Source organism: Syngnathoides biaculeatus, chromosome 6, assembly GCF_019802595.1.
Source record: "Syngnathoides biaculeatus isolate LvHL_M chromosome 6, ASM1980259v1, whole genome shotgun sequence".
Taxonomy (NCBI): Eukaryota; Metazoa; Chordata; class Actinopteri; order Syngnathiformes; family Syngnathidae; genus Syngnathoides; species Syngnathoides biaculeatus.
The window spans coordinates 17,098,918-17,104,917 of record NC_084645.1 but is presented as its reverse complement, the minus strand read 5'-3'; positions in this window follow the sequence as shown (position 1 = coordinate 17,104,917).

The window sequence follows — 6,000 nt, the reverse complement described above, 5'->3', positions numbered from 1 at the left end:
CCCAGCCTCATCAGTTTTTGCTTGAAAGATCAGTTCTGTTTAAGGCGGGTAGTGAAAGGCTTATTTTTCAAAACTGGAATCAATTTCAATCGAAAGAAAGCAATAGGAGGTAAAAGGCCCTTGGCAATATTATATTGGAATACTCACAACAGTGTCTGGGATGTTGCTCGCTGTCCTGAATTTAACAATGAGGGTAGCTTGTCAAGATGAATTTTGATCTAAAATCAATGTCACATGTAGAATGTAGAAGGTAGCATTGTCACAACAATGCTTGGTGCAGGGGAGGTAGCAAATCGGTATTGATTGTAAATATTGAAGTCTGCGAGGAAGAGTAAACTTAAGTTACTTGCTGTCTAAGGTAACACGACACACATGCAGTGTACGTTTTTAACATCACCATTCAAGCCCAATAAAGGCCTTCTAGTCTTTCGCTCCCTTTGCACATCAAACGTCTCACTCAGCTGTTATCTAGCAAGAACCTTTCAAAGAGCGACTTTCTATGACTTGTTATCGATGTGATTTTTCACTTTCCCCATTTACTTGTTCATTGAATGTATGGTTAGTGTAGTGCCGTGGTACATGACTGCTGCCATTTTGTGCAGATGGCATGGATTTGATTACCATTTATCCCAAAAAGGACCTACTGCCAGTTACAAGATCGGACAAAATATGGGATGGGTGGATTAGGAAAGGCTTCCAAAAAAAAAAAAAAAACTCTGCCAAACAAATCATGCTGATGTCTTCCTATGACAAACGGGACAAGACAGACCTCACATTAATGTTTTGGTTGTTCTTGTTTTATTAGAATAATTACGTGATACAATAAAGGCTGATCCAATTGACCCAAGCACCACGGGCTCTTCTACTTCCTTTGCATCTGGACATCTCTGTGGAGATATTTTATTTTCCTATTTTTTGCTGTTGTTTACACAAAGTAAATATCCATCTCTTTTTCTCGACCTCTTGTGGCACCCTGTTTTAGTGGATTGTGATAGGAGCAATCTAATATGTGCTCAGTCCTTGCAAAGCAGCTGGGATTTTGCTTTGATAAAAATCAAGGGTGTGCAAGCCCTACAATAGTGATTTCATGTGCCAATAACCTTTTTTTGTCCCTTAATAAGCTGTTTTAGATTGTGGGGATTCACGCACGAACACAGTGGCATGGCAGCTGCCTCTTTGGAGGAGAGCGTTAATCCGCAGCAGGCCAATTCCTGCAATCGTGACAAGATTCACAGCATTTTTCCACAGTCATAAGACTTGCTTCTGGTTTACTTGTTGACCCTGCAGGATGGCTGAGACAAAAGTCTCTCTCATGAATTAAGGGCCTTTTATTAATTACCATGACCATCTTGACAGTGTCTGTGCCAATAGTCAGAATCATTGCACCCAATTCAAACATTCAGTATATGCACTCACATGCTGGCATAACAGATTGTCGGGAGGTGAGGTCCAGCTGGTAGACTTGTGAGATATTCCTTGTGGCCTTCTTTTCTTTGCTGCTTCCCATGCACTGCATGTTTTAAAGATATATTTAAATTTTCTCGATGTTTACATAATTTACCTGCCCTTTCCAATGCATTAGGTAAACCTTAAGGTTGACCGACACAATCTAATGTGAAATCAAGTGTCACATGAAGAACTGAAAAAGACAGAAGACTGCAAAAGTCTTTATAGCATTGGATTGCCTGTTTCAACAAAACTATAATGACTGGAAGTACAGTTGATAAAAGAAGATAACGTGCAAAATTATCAATAAAAAGTAAACTATATTTGGGTGCCTAGAAGATGATGAATAGTAGGGCATTGCCATTTTGACACTTGGATTCTGGGGAGGGTGGTGATTGGGTGCATGTTTCCATTCATGGCATAGAGACTCAGACGGTGAAGAGAAACTATATTAGCACCTTTATCCAGATCCTCATTAAAGTGTGATGGGTTGCTTGACCCATGCATTACCTCTCTACAATGTTCAGGAAAAAAAAAAAAAATCTTGTATTAGTTTTTGGGTGAAGTGTAGTATAATATAGTATTTGGGATTTCCTTCCCCCCTTGAAGGCTTTTGACCAATGCCACCCACCTCTTTAAGGAGGATTTGTCCACATGTTTACACACTGGTTGGTTTGGTTGAGAATGTTTAAACTAGATCTTAAAAGCTGCATCAATTTACAATCACGCATTTGTATTTTTCACAGCTGTAATACTTTCTTGACTGACACACGTCATATCCAGGGATCAACCCCAATGTAATACCCAACAGTTGCTACTTTCTAATTCTTTACTCTGTCCTCCACTTTCTTTTCATCACAAAGTGCAACCTTCCTCTTTTGTACATTTTATTAGCAGCCAAACAAACTCTTGATGAACTTTGTCTAGCTCCATATATCTGTGAAAGGAACTTTAATATACACCAACCTCACTTGCTTTCACTTTACAAGACACTGTGAAGACATGATGGATGTTGTCAGGTTTTGCTTAGAAAGCAAGGATGAAAATAATGAAAATGTTGACCTTGCTTGCTGTGGAGACTGAACCTTTGGTCGATCTCACTGATTGTCTCTAAAATCCATATGTCCTCTTTTTCTATTTCCAACTGCTGTTGTACGAAGAAGACATTTTTATCCGCAAGCCCTTCTGTGTGCCCTGTAACCCATTTTCCTGCAGCACAGGAGGATTTTTAAGCATGTGCGGCATTGCTTATGAGGCGCCACAGAGACACATTTCATCCTCTGAACTTTGAGGATCCTGAGCAAATCAAAATTCACCCAACATATAGAATATCTGACTTCCGCAGCTGTAAATAGTTTTAATGTAACACCCGGATCAGTGACATGTTCTGGAAATTTGAGCTCTGAGTGACACCGCTTCCGTTGCGGTTGCCATTCTATTTGACATGGACTTAAATTAATCTTTCACTTCCTAGTATCCATAAAAAGCCATGACTCATTTCCCCTTACCATCTTTAAACCAGTAACATAAGTTGTATGGTGGTAGAAGATATCTCAAATTTAAAAACTGTACTTTATAACTTTATAACTATAAAGGTTAAACTTTCTCTGGAAGTGTTTACATTTTGTTTCATAGCATAATCATTTTGCAAAGGTATGAATCATATGCATATGTTCACTTGTTCTACATCTACATAGTATAGTTCATGTCACACCACCACTTTTTTTTTAAGAAAAAATAAGTAAATCGGATGAGCACTTAAATATAAAATGCAACCTCAAAAACTTCCTTTTGCAGATTTGTAGCTATGTACTTTGTAATAGGTTCAGCCAAATTGCTGGTGTCCATGTTCATAAAGTATCATTCACATTGTCATTTTTTTAAGAAGTTTGTAGCAAGAAAGGCACAACTGGTGCAATCTGGCAAAGCGGTGACTGTGTCCATTGTTTTTGCCTTCGGAGCCCATGGCGATGGGTTTAGTCACTGAGGGAACCAAATGCTAGTTGCTGTGATGGTGGCGGTTGAGATCCAGATAGGATACTTATGCACAAGGTCTCCCCTTAGAGTTCACAGTGTTGGACTAATGTTGCCTTTAAAGGTCAAGTGGCATTCCCATAAACATTCTAAAATAGATGTAATGAAAAATACATATAACATTATTCACTTCAATGTCTATATGAAAAAATAAACATGAGCGGAGAGCAGGTCATCCATGCGCAGAGTTGCAGGAGTGTCATTCGACGACATCCAAGTGGTCGCGATATTGACTGCATCCCCTGTCCATGACGTCACCCGGAATATTCGTCATTGAAAACACGCGGTGGAGCCTACTATGGGAGACAAACACGCCCCTTCCTCCTAGCTCTTTTCGAAGAAGAGAACGTCACACAACCGAGTGAAGTTACCGGAGCAATATTACACTATTGTTTTGAGCCATATTCAGATGATATGCGATCAGAGGTAAAACTAATAGGAACAAACGAGTCCATTTGAGGGCGGTCCTGCTTCACTTCACTTCCTGCTTCTTCTCGAAAACGAATCCCTCGAGAGGATTTTCATGGCGGGAGTTGCTGTATACAACAAAATCATGTTTTGTGGTGAAAAAACCCATGGGTCCATGTCGGCTGCCGTTTATTCATTAATAACATACAAAAAAATCATGCATTTCATGACAGTGGCCCTTTGAGAGTGTTCCTGCCTTCATAACTTGACTTTAATCTTTCAACCCAAAGCCCCACCGATGTCCCTATATACATTGTAAAATAGATATTGTAATGAAAAATACATATAACATTATTCACTTCAATGTCCATACGAAAAAATGTATATGAGCAGAGAGCGTGTCAACCATGCACAAAGTTGCGGAAGTCACATTCGACATCCAAGTCGTAGCCATATTGCCTGCAACGTCATCAACAGATGCTACACTGGGAGATTTGCCATTGAAAATAAGTAGCGGCAGCTCTTTTCGAAGAAGAGAACATCTCACGATCAAGTGAATGACCGGGGCAATCATATCCTATCATTTCGAGCCATATTTAGATGATAAGCGGATCACTTCTAACTCACAACAGATTCCCCGACAGTATGTACAAGCCACCCTGGCCGAAGCCGTGCTCGGCGGATGAGGCGCCGACAGGCACATTGAAACATTTAACACCCATGACTTACGTACACAGATCTTTTGTTAAGTTCTAAGAGGATTTCGTCCCACCCCCCGACCCCACCAATTATTGTTTTTTTTAATAGCTTAATACACACCTACCTGTCATTTGGAACTCACAAAGCTCTCGTCCTTTACACCTTTGCAATCCATTTTTCACAATGAACCAGAACTTTGAAGCATGAAGAGTAAATCCATTCTCCCAAGTGTTTGAACAATATCCAGCAATACAATGAGTCAGCATTTTGGCTAACACGAAGGAACAAAGAAGCTACCTTCCAGCAGGTAAAGCCAGTATAAACACACAAGACTACCTAAGTGGGTGTCTGCTAATAACGTCACTTTCTGCTTCTTCTGCAAAACAAATCCCTCGAGAGGATTTTCATGGCGGGGTTTACAAAAAGCCATTTACGTCAAAATCATTTTGTGTGGTGAATAAATGGATGGGTCCATTTTGGCTGCCTTTTTTTTTTTATTTAAAACATACGACAACAAATCATGCTTTTCGCGTCAGTGGGGCTTTAAGTAAGTAAATCACTTACTTTTTTAAAGTTAGTATAGCAACAATTTCTAATGTTATCATTTCTTTTTTTTAAATACTGTCCACTAAATTAGTGGACAGACAATTTCCCAATGAACATAATGTTACTGTGTGCATAGCATGATTGTTGCTGCAGCAAAAATTGTGTTTGAGAGGTAATGTATACAAATGTAAACATTGCATAGATGGGGATAGAAGTGCATTGTAATATTTAATGTTGTTGGCCCACGGAAGGATGCCCCTACATTTTGTGCCACCCCCTTGTCTTGGTACACTCATGCATCCTTGCTCACGACAGGGGCTTAATCTCACTTTTGGCAGGTAATGACCGTTTTGGGGTGGTGGCAGCCTCCTGCGCTGCTGGGGGTCGTGGGGGTGGTTGTCTGGTGCCCATGCCCCTTCCTTTGAGATTGCCATGGGCACTTTGCTTGGGCTGGTGAACTTCCTGGGCCTTGGGGCAGTCAGAGACATGAGTCTGGCCCCAGCATTTTGGGTGAGGGGGTTGGACCAACCCATCCTCACTGTGCTGGTTGAGCAACTCTGTACACCAGTTGACTAACATGCATGTGAGCTCATGTGCATTCTCTCATCTGTTCAACAGACACACTAAAGACTTTAATTGCTCATGCTAGAACTGCTAATAACAACACAGGATATACTACCATGTCAACTCACAGGTTCTTACTGGTGTTTAGTTGAAAAAAAAAGTATTCCACTGCACAACTCGTCAGTTGCACTGCTTTGCTTATTTCCCACATCCTGCCCTGTCGTGCTCTTTCTGTCCTCTCTCATCTTGTTCCCTTGCTGAGTTATTGCATGTCCACACCAGGTCCCCCCCGCTCCATCCACA